General features: G+C 45.7%; 1 protein-coding gene across 2 annotated transcripts in view; it reads right to left on the bottom strand.

The window, feature by feature from the left end:
* Positions 1 to 23309, bottom strand: part of LARS2 (leucyl-tRNA synthetase 2, mitochondrial) — a 94127-nt gene extending 70818 nt beyond the window's left edge. The window contains exon 1 of one of the 2 annotated variants that reach the window (XM_054160908.1): positions 23255 to 23309. The gene's annotated coding sequence lies outside the window, so the exon portion shown is untranslated. Of the gene's footprint in view, positions 1 to 3815; positions 3902 to 23254 lie in introns of those variants that run through there. The other variant, XM_054160906.1, reaches the window with a different exon arrangement.
* Between the last annotated feature and the right edge of the window lie 444 nt (positions 23310 to 23753).

Below are 23753 nucleotides of genomic sequence, written 5' to 3'. Positions count from 1 at the left end.
CCTTCCTGCTCCCCCTTGCCAACTCACTATGCTTTAACACAAAGCTTCTGTTTTGACAGAGGGAAGGTTCTCCTCCGCAGTTCCAGCAAAACTGCCTGCACAGCTTGCAGGCACCCCAGCTGTACCGGATAAGCTCACTCAGCACTCCTTACTCCCATTGAGACAACTTGCTAGAGATGGGCAGGAGAGGATGTTCTCTGCCTTCCTGCCTCAAAAAGCAGAACAGGATGTGCAATTCCAGCAAGGGTTTACCTCGATTCATGCTCCATATACACAAGAGAATCACTTGTTTGCTCTGGAATGATCTCAACGCGGGAATGGTGCTCATAGATGGTGGCTCAACACTGCTCCCTGTCAGCATTTTTTTACAGCTGAGCTGTGGCAAGTCCTTGCTGTTGGGGTGATAAAACAAGTTGTGCTGCAAAGGATAAAGAGTCTGTTTTCTTGTGCCAGGACACTGTGCCCATTTTATGCCTAAGGTTAGTAGCTGTCTCTCTATCCATCTGAGCGGAGCTTCAGCAAAAACTGAAGAAGACCAATTAGAAATTTACATAACAACAACCTGCCTAAAACCTGGACGGAATAACAGAGTATTAGGTGGCTAAAAAGGTGTATAGGAAGCCTTTATCATGCCTTTAGAGAGAGAAGAAAAGTAATTAAATTGCTGACACAAACTCTAAAATGGTCTGCAGTGCATGTGCAGAAGCCCATTCATAGAATCATAGAACAGTCTGGATTGGAAGGGACTTCCAAAGGCCATCGAGTCCAACCTCCTCTGAAATCCTCAACTAGATCAGGTTCTGGGGCAGAGCTATGGCTCAGTATCTTGTGAATTACCAGCCTAATATAAAGCTGAATGCTTTATATCCCCATGGAAAGTAGACAAGCCTTGGTTTTCTAATGAAATAAAGCAATCCATTCCTGCCTTCATGCCTCCAAGGGTTCCACAATTGGAGCCAGCCTCTGTTTGGGTGCTGTAGATTGCTGTTTAGGGGCTGCAGGCAAGTGTAGTTCTTAGAGATGAAATTCCTGTTTAGGAAATAAAGAGAAGCCTTTGCCTGGGATGTTGTTCTGGGGTTTACAATTATAGCTGCTTTTGTAAGATGCTGGTGTGAGAAGCCCCCATGCAGTGTGTACTCTTTGTGCTTGTTGTTTTCCCAGAAGTCAGGAGGCCAAAGGCGCATGATGTCAGAGGTTAGTAGACAATTAGCTGCCTGGCTAATGACCTGCTTGCTGAGCTGAGTGTAAATGAGAGTGTAACTTGTTCTGGCCTCCTGGATATTACATAGTTAAAAATTACTTAGGAAACCATTAGTCAGGAAATTCCTGTTACTTCTTCATCACTACAGATTTCCTTTTCTGTTTCCCTTCTTGTTCTTGGGAACAGCATCAGATTTTCCTGACCTGGAGCAATTAAGCAAGAGTCCAGGATTTTCTTGATCACAAAGATATGGAGAAAGAAGTGAAGGGGGTTTCTTACATAAAGCCCTCTGTTTAGATGCTGAGAAGGGGAAGCACTGCACCATGCCTCAGAAACATGGATGCTTGCCCCAATCCTGGCAGAGCCCTACAGGCCCACATTAGTTCTTTCACTGTGGGGTTTCAAATACCTGATTGCCTTTTATCTCATTTTAAGAGGTTCTTCATATCAAGTGACCTACAGCTAAAGAGTTGAGACTACACATAAGAAGAAAGTGAACTACTCTAAACTTCAAAGCTTTCCTTGAGTCCAGGGGAACAGAAGAATACCTTCACCAGAGAGGTGTTTGCAAAAAGCAGTCTGGACTTTGTAAAGCAGTTACTAGCAGTAGTGTTAGATCTCATCTGAGGCAATTTACTGGAAAGCACTGTACATACAGCAATGGGGAAAGAAAAGATTCTCAGACATGACAGGCTTTCCTTTATGCTTTATCTTTGGGATTACAATCTGTAGGAACTAGCACACAAATGCAAATACCAGCCAGTCTCTTCTGGAATTCTGGATTCTCACCAGACAGGCATATGACAGTTTCGCTTGTTCCCAAACTGGCAGTTTTTCTGTCCCATTGTTTCCTACAGTTCCTCACCGAGCTGCTGCAGCTAAACCAAACGTTTCTCTCCTTCTGATGTTGGTGATCAAAAAAGGTACAGTAGATGCCACCTTACAGCAGAAGAGCCTCCCCCATTATTTAGAATCATAGAATCAGTAAGGTTGGAAAAGACCTCAGAGATCATCAGATTCAACCTATCACCCAACACCTCATGACTAACTAAATCATGGCTCCAAGTGCCACATCTAATCCCCTCTTGAACACCTCCAGGGACGGTGACTCCACCACCTCCCTGGGCAGCACATTCCAATGGCCATTAATTCTTCCTGTGAAGAACTTTCTCCTCACCTCAAGCCTAAACTTCCCCTGGTGCAGCTTGAGACTGTGTCCTCTTGTTCTGCTGCTGGTTGCCTGGGAGAAGAGACCAACCGCCACCTGTCTACAACCTCCTTTCAGGCAGTTGTAGAGAGCAATAAGATCTTCCCTGAGCCTCCTCTTTATCTTCTGTAGCTATAAACAAGCAACGATGGTTTCTTCCCTGGACTTCATAACTAGGTGAGGCAAACCAAAGGAAACAATGGTAATCATTTTCCCACCAATGAATATGGAACTACAAGGGAGAAGACTTATCAGGTTTATGCAGAGGAGATAAGTAGCAGACCTCAAGCCTCCAACATCCAACCCCCAGCCGTAACCACGCTGGCACTTGTGCTTTTCTTTGTGATTGTCAGCACAGGGCTGTAAATGCAAGCAAGCAGTGCCAAGCACTTCCAGCTCTTACAGAAGTAAGCAGGACTCAGGGGTGCTCAGCTTTGTGCTGTCCTCAGTAGGAAGGTGGTACCAAACCTGCTCTAGGCCAGTGCTGGTTCAACCTCCACCACCTCCAGGCTCTGTTACCTGCCTGCGTCAGCTGCCTTCTATTTCTCATGTGCCTCTAATCCACCAAACACACATGTGGGAGTATCCAGATTAAAAATAGCAGCCCAGAAAAAATGGCTGTGCAGGCAGAGCTGATCTACAGTTGAATTATTCATCTCCATGTATTCCTCTCACCCCAGGATGATAGTACTGGAGCCATGCAGGTGCAGCCTGGCTCAGAGGCTGGTGATGCTGGGGACTGATGACAACCTTGAGGGTGTCTGTCCCCTTAGTTCCTTGTCAGCAAACCAGATCCCCCACTAGTCAGCTCAGCTGTCTTTTTATGCCAACTGCAACATCAAAACACCTTAAATCACCAACTTGCTCCCTGCTACACCTCCTCCCTTCACTTCTACCCAGCATCCAGACAAATGCAGCTTGGCTCTCACAAAGCAAACAGGTGAATTAGTGCCTCCTTTTCAAAGGCTCTTGGAACACCCTGTTCCACTAACACCAAACCTCAGCACAGAGACACATGGAAAAGCTGCTACTGTGCTGTTATTGCCCAGGCTTGAGGCTGGGGCACTTTGGTGGGCTGCCAGCATTGCCAGCAGGTGAAATTGCAATTTGCAAGAGAACAGGAGTGGCTTTGCCCATGTATCTGCAGGGGTGGCCCTTGGTTCTGCTCAGCACTCTGGTGCTGTGATTGCAGTGTGCATCACAAACATTGCTGGCAGTTAATTGTCACCTTTTTTGCAAGGGATTTTTGTAAATAACATTTTTATTCCTACAGTGAAACATTTGATTACCAGAGCAACCATAAACCCCTCACAAGTGAGAACATCTTCAGGCATGAAAGAACAAGAAAAAAGGATTGTACTGCAGAGTAGTCTTCACTGTTTCCGGCTGGTCTCCTGCTTCACTTACCCAGTATGGTATGTTTGGCATGGCCTCTCTTCCAGGCTGCAGCCTTGCAGAACCCCACTCAAGTATCCTCCTTGAGAAACTCTTGGGTACCTGAGAGCTGAGTGATACAAAAAGAGAAAACCAGGTGTTTGGGAGTGCCTCTTTGCTTCTGGCAGACAAAACCTCCCACTTCATCTGGTAATGTAAACAAGATATTACAAAAGTGTACTGCCCAAAACACAGAACAGCTGGACAATGGTTTCCATCTCTGCTCTGCATCCTTCCCTCCATTGGCTTTGCTGCCTGTGGGGTTCCAACCCAGATTTTTTTAATTCCAGGATTCTGTGATCTGCATGGGTGTCACATTCCCCATGTAATGCCTGCAACCTGGTGTCACATGCCACCAACTCACTGACAGCCCAGCCATGACTACTTTGGAGGTGTGCTGGTGTATTAGGCTTATCTTCCCCCACAGCACTGCCACCTCTTCCTTCTGACATCCAGCAAACTATAGTCTTGGAAGCACACAGCAGAGACATGAGTCTGTGGAGGGATGAATCTTTCTCTCTTTACTGCTGCAGGCATTCAAAAAGACAGCAAGGGCTGCAGCAGCACCTCTCCTGTGATCCAGAGGATCTTTCCAGCTTCCACCTTGGCCTGAGGCATAGCACAGGTGGAGCAGGAGACCCACAGTGGCTTTGGATGTCAGCCAAAGTGACCAAGGCACTGAAGAGACCAATAAGAAGATACTCAGCAGCTGTAAATCAGAGATGGTCCAAGGCAGCACTTCTACTTGGACAGAAATGTTCATGTTTCTCTCTGAAGTTTCTGACCTACTTCTGCAGCTCAGTGATACAGGAGACTGTGACAGGTATCAGTCTGGGCATTTGTCTCAGGGCTTCAGCTTTGCTTTCTTTTACTAGCTGGCACTCAGCAGCCTCAGCCCTTGACTGCAGAGGCTCATTTCTTCCCACTGGGAGTTGCTAGGAATAAGTCTGATGCTCGTACAAACCCAGGCATCCTCCACTGGGATGTGAATGCCCAGGCTCAGGCACTTCCAGAGTACAGCCAGAAAGAAGCCCTCCAGTTTTCACAGCTCCCTGTCCCTTTTGCTAGATTTTATATCACCTTCTCTTTAGCTGATCAATCTCAGCTGGCATGCAGCTGCTCACTAACTACTGAAATGGGGCCAATTGCTCCAAAAAGGGCCATTCAGTGACCGTCCTGTTACTTTCTGTAAGCATATTTTCCATGCACTTCATTTTTGCAGCTAGACATTAGCTGCATGTGAAGGATTTGCTGAGCACTGAAAGACAAAGCAAGTTGGAGAGAGGAGCAGAGAGCCAGGGAATGTCATTTGTGTGATGCCAAAAGAGCACCGGATTTGACTGTTCTCTCATGAAATGCTGAAGGGCAAGGGGAGAAAACAGAGCACTGATCATAGTTCCTCGCTGTCTGGACTCACAAAACATGTTTTTTAAGCATGAATCATCCTCCAGCTATTGCAAAGTCTCTTTTAAAATGTATTTTTTTTAATGTAGTTGAATTTCATGCAGGAATATCTGAACTTTGGCTATAGCACATGGTTGGGGCTTTTAATATCTGACTAGCCCCACTATGAAAGGCAATATTGGGCTTTCATCTTTCACCACTCCTAGCTATAAAATGCAGAGGAGATGATCATTAGCATGCATTACTTGAGAAGTACAGCACTCAGTGAGTCAGGGGACAGAGCAGGAATTAATTGTTGAAGAAATTTTAAAAGAACAGACACATCTGAGAGTTTTGCAGTCTGCCCAGACTCCAAAGAGCTGGTGCACACTGAAGACAGCTGTGGTGATGTCCCCATAAGGCTTCCCTGAAGGGATGCAGGGAGAGTTTGCTGTGAATGCAGTGGCCAGTGGGAACACAGCTGGGCTCTGCAAAAGACGTGCTGGCAACATCTGCAACAAGAGCATGGGGAGTGAGGCTGGGTGGTGGGAGCTTCCCACTCTAGGCTTGAATTTCTGCAGGGAAAAGGAGCCACTCACTAAGCTGAAAATGGAGGAGGTGGCTGCTGGAGAGGGCAGAAAGAGCTGGCCCGAGTGCAGGTTGCTGAAGGAACCTTTTAACAGGCTGCTGTGGAGCAGGCTTCATTTTTCACAGCCCACCAGCATGGACTGAACCACCCGCACCAGGGTGGTGGACTGTGGGATGTATCTGCTTAGAGGCACATGGAGAAGGCCATGCTCTGTGCCAGCATCCTCAGCCAGTGCCTAGCACCAGGGGGATACATCTGGAAGAGAGCCTTTTAGGAGCTCCCTGTATAACTGCCCTTCACAACATTTCTATCTCTCCTGAACAACTGTGTGGTAGCAAAGCCTAAGCTGCACCATGCTTTCTGGATGCTGGGAGTTCTTTATGCTATTATTATTCACCCTGCCCTTTATGCAATGCCAACACTGCTGCTGATTTATCTGCTGGATTTCAGGGCCTTTTTCAAGACCCTGGTTTCCCATGAGAATATTTTCTTGCTGATTTACAGGAGCTGTGGTGGATCAGGCCAGTAGGGACACGAATGGCCATACAGTGGGTCTCAGCCTGCAGAGTGAGTTGTGCTGTAAAATATTTAAGGAAGACCTGCACCAGGCTTTTGGGGGAAGAAGAGCAGGTTCTTACCATTTTATTTGGTTAGTTCACTTTGCAAAGAAACTCTTTTTGACAACTGATCGTAATTTTCTTGCGCTTATTTTCTATCAATTCCTCCCAGCTCCCTCCTGTAGGTCACCATGCATGTGCCCTCCAGACCTTCAGCTGGGTTCCGTTGCTTTCACGCCTTTTGTAGTTTGGGAAAGTCACAAAAAGCAACCCAGACCAAAACTATCTGAAGCCAGACTAATTTAAAAGTTGGGATCTTACAATCTCCTTCTCATGTTCAACAAAAAATAGCCCAGAAAGCCATTCATCAGTGGAGTCACCTGGAGAATGCTGTGCCCAGAACAGAGCACAGGTAATGCAGCAGGACAGCGCCCCTCAGCTGGTTCTGTGGTTGTCTCTGCTCAGCAGATTCCCCTCTGCTTTGCCCTACATCCTGGTGTGAAAACTTTCCCCTTTGTGTCTACTAGGTTGGCCCTAGGAGATCCATGTGGGTAAGAATGACATTTTGGAAGATGAAAATTGATTCAGTCTGTACACATCCTGCTCTCCAAGAGCAGAGGAGTGCTTGATATCATGTTCATCTCATTAGCCAAGAAGATTGGTTTTCTTCCATGGACATTGTGAAGTACAAGCTTCTAGCAATGCCTTGCTGACTCCTGACCAAGGCTGGATAATGGACTGTCCTTGAACTCTTGCCAGTGGCACAGGAAGAAACAGGGCATGGCAAGAGGTTTTCTCTGCCTTCAGTGTCAGCAGTGATTATTTCTCTGATCTCTCAGTCCAAGGTGCCATGTTTTGGGTGCCCCTATTAGAAAGCCATAACTTCTAGTGAAAGCCAAACAGGAGCCTTAAAAAGCTCTCTCCAGTTGTTTGCCTTAGGCAAACCAGAAAGGAAGCATTACTGCAAATAAAGGCTTCCATTCCTTTGCCACAGAGACTTAATGACTGAATCCAACAGCAGGAGGAGGTGGGTAAATGGTGGACTCTTTAATGGTTATCATTTTCACAAAGTGTAACTACTGACCTTTTTATTACCTTTCTGCAAGGTTCCTTCTCTGTTTCTGCCCCTTGCCTCCTGACTGCAGGTCTTTGCCCTCTCAGTTGTGCCAGAGACTGAATCAGTGCTCTTATTATGGCTTGTCTCTAACAGAGGGGACAGAAATCTCCTCACCTTGTGGCTTTGTGGGGAAGGAAAACTGGCAGTTACTGTTTGTGCCTAATGCATTACTGCCTGAGCAGGGTTTTCAGAGGTTAACAACCCTCTCCAAAGCCAAAACAGGGGTGCAGCTAAGGGTGACAAAAGTCCTGTCATTAGCACAAGTATAGTAAGAAGTTGATGTTCATTTCATTGTCTTTTGGTGGCACAAAAGGCCTAGAGCCAAGAGTGAGGCAGAAGGAGCTGTCATGCCTCAGCTTACTGATGGTAAGTTCTGATTTACTCTCTTGGTTCACAGTTTGCAAAAGATAGTCTGTGGTGCCATTCACAGGGTGTATGGAGGCTTCTGTACCTGCCCAGCCTGCTCCTATGGGATAAGGAGATCTGGCCCCTTAATCTGACCCATCCTAGCTTTCCCTTCCCATCTCACTGCCTTAGGTGTATGTGCCATTGCCTTGTCCCTTGAGACAGCAGCTCCTCTTCTGTGTGGACACTCCCTAGAGATAGATAGAGTTGGGGTCACTGGCTGGAGATCCTCAAATCCTTCTTTCACTCTCCAGCCAATGGTCCCAGCACTGCTGTAGGATGGAGGTTCCAAAACTGCATTTGGGCTGGGAGGGGGTTAGCACCCTTCATGTCCATGAGATTTGCCTCACAAACCAGTCAACAATGTGGGTTGTTTTCTGCTACTACCTAGAACAATTTTAAAGCTGCTTGTCACTCCTGCATCTCATTTTGAAGAGACAGTGCTTATTTCTAGCAGAAGTTACTCACAAACAGGAGGTTTTCCTGGTCACATCTGCTGATAGAAATGTCTGTGGTACAGATGGCAGCACATCTAATCCTCCTGAGACAAACTTCCTGCAACTGAACAGAAGACAACGTGTGAATATCACAACATCATTTAAGTAACTGCTCCTGTTGAGTAGAAAATCAGTCAGTAATCCAAAGCAATTATTGATAAAAGCAATGTCGTGGACATCCATTTGAAGCTGTAGATAAACAGCTCAATGTTTCTCAAGCCAGTTGTCACTGCAGAAGCCAAATGGGATAATGAAAACATTGTTTTGAACTGGGAATTAATGAACAATTTGCTCACTAATCACAGAGACATTTCTTGCCCAGCACAGCTAGATGCTCCATGGGTTCTTTTCCCTCTTGAACTACTGTAGCAACAAGATAAAAGTTATTACTTTATTTTTTGGTGGTGGGGAGGGATGGGTGGAGGGTAATTTCTAGCTCCTGTCAACTTTCTCCTTGCCCAAGCTTAGTGGAACAGCCACAAGTTTTCATGACTGTGCAGACAAGCAGTGAGGCACGCTGCAGCTCGAACAGATGATGCTGGTTAGGCAAAGGCAATGCTTGAGGAACAAAAGGCCTTCAGATCAGCCTTTGCTATGTGAGGATACTGTAGGAAAAAAATATTGTACAAACAAGTTGAGAATAAACAGCAGAAGAGAAATAAAATGGATGTTTTTGCTGTCCTGGGAGATCAGAACTATAATGCTGGTATAAAAGGCTTTGGGATTTTAATACTGCTTGATAGCTACAGACCTGTTAAGAGTACTCAAGCATAAGCAGTGCAGGTGAAAACAAAGCCCAAGTGATGCATTTCCAAGTGAACTACTTTGCAGTGGAATATATGTGGGGGGATTTACTGATCCAATAAAAAGGGAAAAAGGATTAAATTGTGTCTGAGGCAGATATTCTTCATATCTCTAAAAAAACTTAATCAATACAATATAGACAAAGTCCATGAGCAGAATAATAAAAATCATTCCCTTTTTTGCCTCTTTAACTCTCCATCTGCCCTTCCCACCCAGCCTCACTGTCTAAAAGAAAATAATCTTCACACCTTGATAAAAAGAGGGTCATGACTGAAGCATCAAAGCTCTGCCAGGAGGCACTGAGACCTTCACAAAACAAGGGTGATGGAGGGAAAGCTTCCCTGATTCCTCTCTCTCCTTTTCAGCAGACTGGCCATCTGCCCTTTCATCTAGCCTTCATTTAATGGAATGGGTCTGAGGCATCTCTTCCTTAGGTGCTCTGCTCTGCATCCTCTTCCACCCTGGAGGGCAAGAGGTGTTCAGGGTAGCACAGGTGAGCAGGGTCACTCCCACTACAGGCCTGGTAAATATTAAAAACTACTGGCAGGACAATCTGCTGGCAGAGGAAGTACAACTAATTTATATGTATGCAAATCACCATATTCAGTAGCAATCATACATGAACCAAAGCCTCTGCTGGCTTTTTTTAGGTGTAGTGTGGGTGGGTGGAAGGTTCTTCTGTGCCTGCAATAGAGCAGAAGGGCTAATGACTGTGGGAGAGAAGGGAGGCAGCATGGACTGAGCACAGAGGATGAATCACTGGAGCATGGCCCTGAGGAGAAGCAGACAGCTCAGGACTGTAGTGGTGCTGTACTTGTGCAGGGGACAGAAGCCGATGTGGTTTCTGTTACCTAGTCTGAGAAAGGAGATCAACAGCTTTTTACAACTGTGAAGGATTATTCCTACTGCAAGTCACTGACACTGTGGAATTGTTTGAGGCTGAAGTTATTGCACCTTTCTCTGCAAAATAACTTCACCATCCCTCATACTGTTGAGCTATGTCATCTGTCACCACAGTGAACTGCAAACCTTTGTTAGGTGTATCCCTGGGCATTCCTCTGTGTGTTTCTTTGTTTCTGTGAAGGAACCATCTTCACATGCACTGCTGGTGTTCCGCAGGTTTCTGAGCTCAGACTGGAAGGCTACCTAAGACAGGAGATGAATCTGTCTTTTTGAGCTTGAATCTCTCTTCTCCATGTTTTCTGTCACCAGGATATCTGGTAAAGGCTGAGCAAGGGGACACATGAGAATAATCCTTCAGTGCCTAAGCAAAGCTCAGCTGCAGGCAGGAACATGAAGGATGCCTGGACTTCATTCAGCACATCAGCTTTCCCAGAAGAGGAACATTAAGTCAACAAACCACTAGCTGCATTTTGCCTACCCTGCTGAGAAGTCCCATGCCATCCTTCACATTCCTTATGGAAATGGTGAACTCAAACCATGGCATTTCCAAGGCCAGTGTCTCACTGCTCTTACAATAAATGAGATAATGTCAAGGCAGTCTTCCTGGAAACATCAGCTCAGCTAGTCCACAGGTTACCTTATAGTGCATTAATCACCCCTGCTTGAATTCCCCTGGCAGTTTGCATCACCGCGTGACAGCCTCTGGAAATGAAACCTTTAAGGTCAAAGGAGCCCCTAGCAGCTTTCTGCATGCCTCCAGTGAGTGAGTTTGAGAAGCAACTGCAGAGTTTTTCTCCAAGTCCCAAGCCCCAACTGCTACTGTGCAAATTAAATGGGCAGCAATGAAGAGCCACAACTAATGCCACAGAGAGTTGCTGTAGGATAATAGCTGGCATTTGAGCCTCATTGGCCAGTTAAGGATAGCACCCACGATGTTGGAGAGGTTGCCACACCAGGATTTAGAAGTGAGATTAGAGACAGCTGTTCCTTTATCCCTGTAAAGATGAAAGCTCAGAGTGGAAAAATAAAAGGCAGCCGATCATCATTTTCCTGAGAGGCCAGAGCCAGCTTCAGCAGCAGCTCTCACCTCAGGGAGCAGCAGCAGCGCCGGGGAGTGTCCACGCTGCCCACATGGAGTGCAGCCCTCAGCACTGTGTGGGGGCTGCTGGCCCACAACCCCCTGCTTTGCAGCTCCTTGGAGCACTGTATGGCAGAAGGACAGATGCCCTTTTGCTAGGAAGAGCCTTGCTGCTACATAACCAGTGGTGAGCACTGTTTGGAGATGAGAGGGAGGGCTCTTGCTCGTGTTTGCATCTTCCAGTGTCATTTTTCAGTAGTGAAAAGCAACCCCTGGAACTTGCAGGTTGGGGAGAAACAGCTTTAGCCACGCTTCCAGACTCCTTGGTGGAGGTGTGCAGAGTGGGGCTGCACTGCTCCACATCTGAGGTGATCTCACACAAGTCCTCAGTACTGGGGGACATCTGCCAGAGAAGCGCTGCAGCAAACTCTGCTGCACAGGCCAGGGTAGACATGGCCTCTCCTACACAGCCAAAGCTGTAGCTAACTGTCACAATGCAAACACAAACTCAACGACTAAAAACCAGCTGATGCCAATGTGCCCTCATCTGATAAACTGTTTTCTGTAGAGCGTGATAAATCCTAACTGTTCCTACAGGCTGTCTCTGTATGGGAGGTGAGAAGAGGATACAAAACTTGGGATAAAAAACTCAAAGCCTTCATCCCAAGCAAGGGCTTTCTTAAACACTGCTTATCATTTCTGCAGTATTTTATGAAACATTTACTAACATGGCACTTGTTTAGAAAAAATCAGATTATTCAAACCAACAGAGCACTAAAAAATGTTTCCCCTCTGTAAATACAGCAGAGTGCCATCATTGAGCTGTACAGTGAAGCATTCGGTTTTGGCCCTCAAGGTTTGAAATGTTAAGTTGGGTGTACTGCTCCAAGTTCACCCCTTACCCTGTATCACCACAACTTCTTCATTAGTAGACACCACTGGTAATCCTAGGAAACAGTGTGCTGCTCAGGTTGGAAGGGACCTCGGAGATCCTCTCCTCCAACCTCCCCTTCACAGGCAGGGACACCCCTCAACTAGACTCGGCCTCATCCAACCTGGCCTTGAACAACCTCAGAGAGGAGGCATCCATGACTTCCCTGGGCAGCCTGTTTCAGAGTCTCACCACCCTCCTACTGAAGAACTTCTTCCTCAGATCCAGTCTAACCCTGCTCTCCCTCAGCTGCAAACCATTTCCTCTTGTCCTGTCTCTAGACACCCTCACAAAAAGTCCCTCTGCAGCCTTCCTGTAGGATCCCTTCAGGTATTGGAAAGCAGCTCTGAGGTTCCCCTGGAGTCTTCTCTTCTCCAGGCTGAACAACCCCAGCTCCCTCAGCCTATCCTCATAGCACAGATGACATGAATGATGTGAAGCTAGAAAGCCTATGAACATCTGCAAGGAATCATCTTTGGGAAGGCATCAAGCAATGACCAACTTCTTTCTCTAGAATGATTGCATCAGAAAGTTAAGAGCAATAAATATTCACCAGCTTTCTAGGCAATTGACTTTGTTTTAGCTGGCACTTAAGCCATTTGTTAAAACAAAAATGGCAGCATTGTGCCAGGTATTTAAGAGAATGAGACTGAAATCTTCATTTTTGATTCAGTCCTTATCCCTGTCTTCATTTACTTCACTTCTTCTGAAAACTCAACATTCCTTAGTTCCCAGTTTTAACCACATGCAAACTGACATGGCAGAAGTTACATACCTAGTAATGCACAGAATCAATGAATGGCAGGCGGTGGAAGGGACCTCCAGAGATCATCCAGTCCAACCCCCCTGCCAGAGCAGGGTCACCTAGGGTAGGGCACACAGGAACGCATCCAGGTGGGTTTTGAAAGTCTCCAGTGAAGAAGACTCCACATCTCCAGAGCTTTCTGTAAAGCTCTGAGTGCTCTGGACAGCTGCACAAAACCCTTAAGTAGTTTCTATAAAATATCAGGAAGCTTTGTGGCTTGTGAGTTAATCTGTGGTTTGAACACCAGAACAAGCAGGGAATCAAGCAGAAAACAAAATGAAAGTGTCAAGAGTGAGGAATCTCAGTCACTTAATTCTTCATAGACTCTTTCTTGCTTGTGAATTAGATTTAGCAGAGTGTCTTGGTGTGTAAAATATACATGAAAGAAAAGTCTCCTTGTGGGATCAGCAATTGTAATTGTCCTCATTTATGTATTGCTTTTAGCTGTATGGAGAACTACAGGCAGAAGAACAGGACTGCTACTAGAGGACCAGCAGACCTACGGTAACCGATGAAGTCCTGGCAAAGGTACCACGCCAGGAAGCAGGGGATCACAGTGTGTCTGCCTTTACTTTGGTCTCTGCTCAGTTCGGTGGCCTTGTGCAGTTTAAACAGAGTGATAATCTGTTTGCTCTATATGCACAGCATGTGCAGAAAACGTCCCATCAAGCAGCTAAGTCCCCAGCTTTGATTGCCTCTTGCTCATTTATGCAAATCATCCCTGTGATTTCTGTGGGACTGACACAGAGAAGGGTTCACTGCAGCTCATCTCAGAGGGAGAGGGGATTCTTGTCTAATTTCCCTGGATGGGTGAAGACACCAAGGCATCTGCTGGCAGCTGGGCACATCTTTCCCATTGGACTCTGCCTCTCCTGATGACTGCCAGCTTGCTCACTGCAGAAATGATCTTCTCCAAGCTAAAGAGTTCATTTAACACCAGCACCTGTCCAGAACCTAGGGAACATCAGCTTTATGCACTGCCTCAGTTTCTTTCCTGCCAGGCAAGCTGGCAGATGTGACCAAAACTGCATCTTAAAGCAGCAAGCTGCAGACAGTGCTGCTCAGAGCTCTCCGAACGCCAGCTAATTGCCGCAGCAGCCCAGCACGGCACACGCCTGGGAACGCTGATTAGGAATTCGCACACGTGAGGAAGGAGCATGGGGGGAGAAGGACAGCAGGAGACAGTGATAAACAAAGAGAAGAACAAAGCAGGCACTCAGACAGGGACAGAACAACCAGAGATAGGAGTGTCAAAGAGGACAACAACTGTTGGGTGCTGGAGGACAGGAGGCAGAGTTTGATGTCTCCTTGCTTACACCAGCTCCTGCTGTAGTGTGATGCTGGTGCCAACACACATGGTGGCCACTGAAGAAAAAGACCAGGAGACAAGACTGGCTTGTTCAGAGATGACAGCACACCCTTCAATCCAAGAGATGATCTCCAAGCAAAATGATGGCTCTCAGTTGGAAACAGATAGGTCAGCCATAGCCAATCTTCTGCCTTCATGCCCTGCCTTCTCATGTGGGCAGAGTGCTGCCACGAAAGCCTTCAGAAACACCACGCTGTGAGTGTGCATCCCCTCAGGGCTTAGGGCAGACACATCTGGCAGGCTTTGTTCAGCCCAGCTTCAGGAATGAAGTCTCTTGAGACTTTGCTAGATCTCCCACAGCAATGTGATTTCCTGCTCACCTATCCTATACTCACCACAGCATGCTCGAAGCATCTTGTTTGCGAAGTTTTTCTCCTCTGCCCTGTCAAAGATGTGCTCCACATGCTCCTAATGGAACACACTGTGTAACTAGACTCAAACTAGACTCTTGAAAAGCAAAACCACAAAACTCCTGTTCTCATTCTCCTGAGCAAGCCATTTTTTTGTCCAGATGCAGGCAGCAGAGTAGCAAATGAAGATGTCTTTGTTTTCAAGGAGTTAGCCCTTGAATCGGTGTCTAGAAGATAAAAGCAGCCTGACTAGTTCTAAATTCTCCTCTAAAACCACACTTGAGAAGCCCTGGACAATTTTGCTTTATTACAGTGTTTTGCAAGAATGAAACAAAGCTGCCTAAGCATGATGGAACGAGGATGTTCTGCTCACTATAGAACTCCCCCATGCACCTGTTCCTGTAGAAACAGAGAGAAAACTCTTTCAAGAACTGAAATCCAGCTCTGAAACATGACATCACCAGAAGTCTCTCTTGCTCGCATAAGCTCACAGCCAAGTACAGTTACCTAGCAACTCCTGCAAGGAGCTCACTTCAGTGGCAAAGCAGCAGGGTTGAAGTGGCAGGCCTGTACCTGGCTCTAGCACTCTGCTCTTCTCATTGCAGAGCTCAGTGTGCAATGGCAGAAAAAAGCTGGAAATGTTACTAAATGCAGCCTCCAAAGCAAATATCTTCAGGGGCGCAAGCCGGGGTGGCAGTGCAGGGTAGATGGCAGACTCTTCCTCCAGCACAGACCACTCTGAAATGCAAGCTAGGACATGCTGCTGAGACAAATAGGTAAGCAAGTGAGGTAGGCACACTAAGTACCTACAACAGGTAAGTACAGTGAGTGCCTCACTGATCTGCAAAGGGTTGCTTTTAGATGACACTGGGGGCTGATGTCCACAGATTCCACCCCTTCCCTTTATGTTGATCCTAATCGAGTGTATCCAGCTCATGCATGCATTCTTAAGTAGCTGGTTTTAATTGGAAGGCAGCAATCAAGGAGGAATCAACCTGTTCTGCAGCAGGATGCCTGCAAGCTGCCCTGGGAGCACCTCACAGCCTCCAGGAGAAGCAGGGCAGGAAGGCTTGAACAAACTGACCACCAGCATGACTGCTCCATACACTTCAAAGGCATCACCACTGACTCAGCCAAGTGAACTAAGTGTTCATTTGTCTTCACATTTGCAAAGAGGACCTGCAGCTCTGCTTGCCTTTTACACTACATTTTGGCATCCTGAGCCATTCATGGCATCTGCAGAGAAACGAGACCCTTCTTGTTTCCACATGTCCTTGTCCAAAGTGTTTCATTGATGAGGGAGCTAAGAGATGGCCAGTCTGCAGCAGACAAGGCCTGGAGTGAGATCTGTCTGTGCTGAGCAGCTGAGGAAATACAAATTGCATGAGCAAGGTATAACACAATAGATTATATTATTTATAATCTCACCAGGCTTTTCGTGCCTTCAGTTGCTTCCTCTTCAGATTGTCATAGATTTGTTTCTTGATGACAGTCACAGCTTTTGTTTAATATTATGGTGCTTTTCATCTTTCTTGTTGAAACACTGCAACTGTAGGAAATTCATCAATCACTTAGGTGTCTGGCCCTTTTCATGGACTCTTCTGAGTCAACCCTTTCATTATGAAAGAGGTGAGCCATGATGTTCTTCCTTCCAATGTTTTCATCACGCTCTCCTCTCCTGCAAACCTGTCCTGTTACAGGATATTGCAGCCCTGATTAAGATAGGGCCTGTGATGGGGTGATAAATACAGATGTAGATAAACTTCCCCAGAGTAAGGCAGAGTGGTATGGAAGAGTCTGTGTGTGATGGCCCAGACTGACCAAGGGCATCCGCTAACACTGCTCCTGCTTGTCTGCCTGGCTCTGGGGACTACCCATGGCTGGCATACATGGCTGTACCTCCCTGTAAGGGGAAGGCCTTTCTGGTTTGCAGCAGTACCTGCACAAAGATAAGCTGTATCATACAAAGATAACCTGTATCATTATGGGGTTCTGAAGGATGGGTTTGGAGTCATACCAAAGAGGTGGATGACGAGGAAGAAAACCCTGAAAGATTGAGTTTGCATTTTACCACAGCTCACAGCAGCATTGCTGCTAGTTCACTTTCTTTGGGGACATTTTCTTCTTCTTAGTAGTTTCATCAGTGAAAATGAAGGAACTGCTGGCAAGAGCAAATGAAGAGTGCACCTGTTACCATGTCACTGATTCTTCCATTCCCTGAGCCTGCAGAGGATGACGATGAAAAAGCAAGGAGTAAACAAAGAGGAGATTTGCTGGCTACCAGGGAAGGGAGACTACTTCTTATCCTTATGCTAGTAGCTTGACTTGTCTAGAGACACAGAGGCTTAGAACCTCACATTAGATAGGATGGAGAAAATATTACATGGATACTTCAATAATTGACACAAGGATCCAAACCTTTTTATAGTCTTGCTAAGCTCCTGGCTTCAGTAGCTCTTGCAGGATGCTAATTGCACTCTCTATAAACTGACTTCCTTTTAGCAGAATTCAATTTGTTGCCTTTGAGTTAACATCTCGTTCTGTTCTATGAAAGGCTAAAGAGAAGCACCCATTTTATCTTCTCCTTGATGTGCATGGGGAGGGGGGAATACAACTCTGTCATGTCCTTCTGATCCATGGTCTTTCCAGATTCAGTGTGGCAAACAATTCTAGCCGGTTCTTCTGCAAACGCTACTCCTGTGCACCAACGCAGTGGTTCAGGACACCAGCTTGTGTCTGTCATGGTTCTCTCAGTGTGGTGATCAGTGCTGCAGGGGACTGAAGGCAGATGCACCACCTGAGCCTCACAGTTTAGTGCCATTGAGGCCCCTAGTTCTGCTCAGCTGTCTTGGGGAGGACCAATTTCACCTGACAGAAGTTTTGTTTCATTGACAAGCTCCTGGCTGCGCTCCGCTAAGCAAAGGAAGAAGTCTAAATGAATGATGCTGTCCTGTCTAAAGCCTTCAGCAAACCTAGAGAGGAAAAGGACTGATTGTTCTTTAGCCTTTCCTTTCTCTTCTCAACAAACTGTTAGGAAAGAGTAGAAGCTGGTAGGGAGCTAACAAGAATAACAAAAATCTCTGCAGTGCAAGATGTGTGGAGGCTCAGGGAGCCGCGGTACCATCTGTGCCTGTCTATTTACAGCCAGAACAACTAACGCCCAACTAATGGTGAGGAGAAGCAGAGCATCATGTCATGGAGACAGCTCTCCAACCTTACATAAAAGCAGCTTTCTGAAAAGCCTGAAGTGCTCAGATGGGGAGAGGAATGGTCACAGTTTATACTCAGGGTTTGTTGATGGAAGGGTGGAAACATCTCTTTGTTTCAGCCACATCCTCTGAACCATCTTCAGCCAAGACTCGCAGGTAAGTTTTGTCAGAGATTTTTCAGCAGCACCAAGTTTTCTACACACAAAAGATGGCATTGTGGATGGATCCATGGTTACAGCAAACGATCAGCAACGGGGGGAAAAGGAAATAGGCTGTGAGAGCAGTCTGCTTGTTTTGATTGTAATGCTGATGTGTTGTGTTTGGTACAGCTGCTGTGAGAAAAGAGCAGGTATCAGCTGAAGGGGCTGAAGGAGCTCTTCCCTTCGTGCAAATGTGTTTTGAAAGCATCCACGTTTGGACTGCAACCCTAAGAATCCTCTTTGAAGCATAAGAAAAACACAGGGTTAAATCCACTGTATTTACCTCTGTGCCCTTGTCCTCAGGGATCATTTCAGACCCTGTCACTCAGTTGGGACTCCAGCAGGGGTAAGAGATTGGACTGGATGAAAGTGTTGTTTTCAAGTGAAAAGGCTGCAGGCAATTACTCATCTAATGAAGGGAGCTGGGGGCACTGGAAGCAGCAGGGACAGGGGATAGTCTCAAGCAGGACATGCACCCAGGGAAAGGAGTACCTGGGGACCAAAGAAAGTGCCAGATGAAGGAAATACAAGGTAGAAAGGAAGGAAAAAATACTTGGACTGGAGAAGTTCCTGTACAAGTGGTAATATATATGCACTGGTTAGGCCGCACCTCGAGTACTGTGTCCAGTTCTGGGCCCCTCAGTTTAGGAAGGATGTTGACTTGCTGGAACGAGTCCAGAGAAGGGCAACGACGTTGGTGAGGGTTTGGAACACAAGCCCTATGAGGAGAGGCTGAGGGAGCTGGGGTTTCTTAGCCTGGAGAAGAGGAGACTCAGGGGTGACCTTATTGCTCTCTACAACTACCTGAAGGGAGGTTGTAGACAGGTGGAGGTTGGTCTCTTCTCCCAGGCCAGTACCAGAACAAGAGGACACAGTCACAGGCTGTGCCAGGGGAGGTTTAGGCTGGATGTCAGGAAGAAGTTCTATACAGAGAGAGTGATTGCCCATTGGAATGGGCTTCCCAGGGAGGTGGTGGAGTCACTATTATTGGAGGTGTTCAGGAGGAGACTTGATGGGGTGCTTGGTGCCATGGTTTAGTTGTTTAGGTGGGTTGGATTGGTTGATGGGTTGGATGCGATGATCTTGAAGGTCTCTTCCAACCTGATCTATTCTATTCTAATCTATTCTATTCTATTCTATTCTATTCTATTCTATTCTATTCTATATATATTTTTTTTACTCTCAGCTTCAGTGGAACTGCTGCATGTAAAGAAGTCTAAAAAATCAAAGACTTTTTCCAGATTCACAAAATGTCTGGGTTTGAGTGTTCAGCTGTTGTCCTCGGAAATTTTAGATCCTAATGATAAAGAAAAGTCCTAAGTGCCACCTGAAGTGCTAAACACTACCAGGAAGTGTGCTAAACCTGCTTGCTATTCTGTCTCCATTACTTCAGCAGAGCAGGGGAAGACTCTCTCCATCCTTTTATATATTCCTGTATTTATTTTTTCAGAACAGATAGCTAGACCTCTAGACACAAAAGTATAGTAAAAAAGGGATATAAGCCACAATCCAAAACAAGAACAAATGGTCACAGCCAAGACTCACACACAGGTCCCTGTGGGTGCAGGGAGAGTGCCATGAGCACCATCTAAACAGAAGTTCTGAAGGAAGAGAGGAGCTTCCAGGATGATGTTTGCTCAGAGAAACAAGCTCCTGCAAGAGGCTGGGTGTTTTCCCAACTGACTGACAACTTCTCAGGGATGAAGGGAAAATAACTCATATTGCTGATAACTTATGAGTCTCTAGGCATGTTCTGTGACCATCCAAATGGCTGCCTCAGACCATCTCTAGAGGCTTCTAGCAGCCTCTCGGTATTCTTCATTCGTACAGCTCCAACCTTCTAATTAACAAAAGTGCTTCTGAAGATTGTGCCACCAAATAGATGCAAATTACTCCTCTAATTTCTTTCTTCATTACATTCCTTGTTTCCTTTGATGCTATAATGCCTTTCTTCCCCCCCCATGACAACACACTGCCAATGCCTGATAACATCTTGCTAATATTGGAAATGTTATTTTTCATCTTTAGTCTTGTAGGGGCTTTTCTTTGACACTGTCTGGGGTTTCTTGTTAGTGTCAGCTATGTCCTTCAGCCGTGCCCAGTCCTCAAAGAACTGATTCCCCCCCCTTTTTTTTTTCAGTTTTCCTTTTCTGGAGTTCCATTTCTCTTTGCTCTTGTTCTCTGCTTTCCCTCACCCCTGCTTGCTCTTCTTTTTACCCTCCTTTTGTTTCATCCAACCATGGCAAATGATTCCCAGACCAAATGACGCCATTTGTAAATGGGAAATGGCACCCAGTTTAATGGGACTGAAGCATGGCTACATGACTTCCTCCTGTATTTTTTGTGAGGAGTGTATGCCCACTCCTCAGTGATCTTTTAGGTAAGAAATGCCCTTTGACATCAGAATTACCTTTGAGGAAGTGAACCATGCCCACCATGCCAATGCAACTGGCCTGCACTGAATAAGAAAATGTCTGCTTGTTAGAGAAAGAATGGAAACAGAATTCATTGCCCCAGCAGCCAATAAAAAAGAAGCTCTATATATATATGATAACATATATATGTATGTATATCTCCATATATAGGTATGGCTATTACACATTCTTATCAAAACTAAGATGTTTTAATTGTTAACAAAGAACCATAGACTATTAAAATTGTTTAGGTGGGAAGAGACTTTCAAGATCATCAACTCCAACCATTAACCTAACACTACCAAGTTCACTGCTAAACCATGAGCCTCAGCACCACAACTCCACATCTTTTAAATCCCTCCAGGGATGATGATTCAGCCACTGCCCTGTGAAGCCTGTTCCAGGCCTTGACAACCCTTTCAGGGAAGAAATTTTTCCTAATGTCCAACCTAAACCTGCCCTGGTGCAACTTGAGGCCGTGCCCTATAATTGTTCAGTAGCAACATTTTCATTTCTTTGGCTGTTGTACACAAATCAAGTTCCTAATAATAGGAAAATGAAGCCACTGGGAACAATTTGGTTTTCTCTGAGCTACAAAAATAGCCCTTGACTATTCAATTGTTTAATTTTTTTACATATTGGGTTTCCTGGCAGTAATGCATTTGGCATCCAGTGCATTTCCCTGGTTTTGGCATTTCTCGGTTGTTTCTCCTTTTGCAAGCCAAAGACAACTATTGCAAGTATAAGGGAAGGATTTGCACCTTTCATTTGTTAAAGCTCACAACTGAGCTTGTTCCTTAAAACAAGCACAAGGTGAAGCTGCTGCTGTGTAGCTATCCAGATCCCACCTGGGAGTGTGATCAGAGGAGCTGAATGTCCTGCGTGGGCTAGAGCGAAGGAACGTTTCACATGCAGGCACTCAAACAGTGCTGCAGTTTGTCTGTGGAAGGGGTTGTGAAAACATTCCTCTTTTTAATGGGCCAGATATATCCTGGATATAACATATCCAGGATATGTTATAAATTAAGTAACACTGATTTAGGATTCAGTGCATTGCCAAAAATAAGCATACCAAATACTCTTAGAATGGAGAATGAAAATAAAAGCAGGACTTCATCTGATGGTAAAAGATAGTACTGAATCCATCCAACTTAACCATTTAATCACAGAGTAAAACTAAAGTGACTGCTGCCATGTGCAGTTGTGCAGTTGATGCACACTACAGAAAGGCTGAAGGTGGGAAGAGATGTCTCATTACCAGAATCAGCATAAAAAACCCTATCTGGACTGCACAAAATTAGAACAGAGACCCACTCAGTGTTCAGCAAATCCCCTTCAACACTGGCAAGAACTGCTGGCTCGTGCAAGGTTTCCTGAGCATAGTCTTAAACGCGTAATATGGAATGGCCACAAATCTCTCCCTTTTGGAGACTCATAGGAGGTTTTGACATCCATGCCATCAGTATAGACTGTCTTAGATTTCACAAACTCTACAATGCTCACGATTAGAAACTGAAGAAGAGAAGAACCTTGCCTTTCCAGCCAGCTCTAAATACTCTGCTAGTGCTAGGAGAAATCCCCAGTCTGTGACACCCCTCCAACTCCACAACATAACAAAACTCATCAGCTCACAGTGAGCACTATTATGAAGTGACTACTTCATTATCTCCTTGCCTAGAGCAGAGGGTTGACAAGAGGAAGAAAAGATCCAGATATTTCCTGGATTCTTCTCTGGGATGAGATACAACTTTAATTAAAAATGCTGCCTGGGAAGATGGCTGGGCTGCAGAGGCTCTGTTGGTACCTGCAACAGCAAAGTCTGTCTCCTGAAAGAAGAGCTGTGTAGATGCAGTCCACATATTGTCAAGAAGCCAAAATTCCTGAATTAGGTAATTTGCAGGCTACAAGTTTGAAAGGCTTTTAGTGTCCTGGGTCATTCAGTTAATAAATGCTGTACCAGACCAAATCAGAGAGAGGAAACTAATACAAAAGTGAGCAAAGTTTTGGTTCAGATTCTCAAAGACACTTCATTCCACCTCCAGGGTTCAATCCGGTTGAGCTCAGCCAGGTGAGGGCTACCTGGCTGAAGTGTCAAGAAGGACCATCAAATGCTCTGGTTACAAGAAGCCCTCTCTATGACACAGCTTTATTTTGGTGGGGGGCACAGATGATGCTGCCAAGGTGGTGGGGTTAGAGGTCAGAAAAGTTCAAGACTGAAGGGCCATGTTCTTTGTGTGGGATATGACTCCAATTTATGCCCAAAGCCCTTTAAAGGTGTAGAGTTATGGGATATCAGTAGACCACACAGCTTAAATTGTAGTTTGAACTGAACGCTGGGGACAAAGGACAAAGAACAGAAAGTTCTTATTTCATGGGAACCTATTCCTCTATTTCTCCTGCTTGTAAAGGAGCTCTTTCCCTTTCTGGTCAGACACTTGCTATTTTGCTGAGCAAGACAGTTGTTAAAGGCCCCTCTACACCTTCCCATCAGCCTCTGACCTCTGAACAAAGCTTCATGCCACAACACATAATAAACACCACACAATAAAGTGTTTGAATGACATCTGAGTAGCTGTGAAGGCAGTGCCATCCTCTTTAACCTGTTCAAACCAGGAGGTTTCAAATAGTCCACTAAAGAATGCTACTTCTACCTCTTCATCCTCTGCAAGGTAAATCTGTTTGGGTTTGTCCATAGGCTAATGACATGAGCCTTAGGTGAAGCATTCACAAAATATCCACTGTACTTAATGACTTATAAAGCTGTTAGATCCAGGAGAAATGGGACAGCTTAGATCATTTACCTGGATGTCCTGGGCACCATTCTGCAGCCTCCACTGGGGTACCAGCTCAGTTCCAGGTTGTGTAATTCGTTTGTATCCTGCCCAGCTGCATGCAAAGGTTAAAAGAGATATAATTAGTCTCCTTCTCTGTTCCCATCTCTGGCCCACACAAACCCTTATTCAGCCTGTCACTGCTAGCAGTATTATCCAGGTCTCTGAAAAGAGACAGTGATGAATAAAATCATGGTAATACAATTCAGAACTACCTTGCCTTTGTAGCGTGCACATCATTTTTGCAGCTACATCTATTAATAACCTGTAGGAATCAGCTTCTATTTACGTAGCACTTCTCTTCCCAAGGAGTCTCTGAGTGCTTTTCTAACCTTAGGGATCATTTCATTTTTCCTGCCAAGCAGGGCTTTATAGCCTTTATGGCAAACTTCAGGCAAAAGATGGGGAGAGAAGAATCCTAAGCCTGACCACCCTGCAGAGCCTCCAGCTCCCAAAGTGGGCTGCAAGT

The sequence above is a fragment of the Dryobates pubescens genome, chromosome 4 (assembly GCF_014839835.1).
Source record: "Dryobates pubescens isolate bDryPub1 chromosome 4, bDryPub1.pri, whole genome shotgun sequence".
Lineage (NCBI taxonomy): Eukaryota > Metazoa > Chordata > Aves > Piciformes > Picidae > Dryobates > Dryobates pubescens.
Note: the sequence above shows the minus strand (reverse complement) of the source record. Positions and strands in the feature narration are given on the sequence as shown.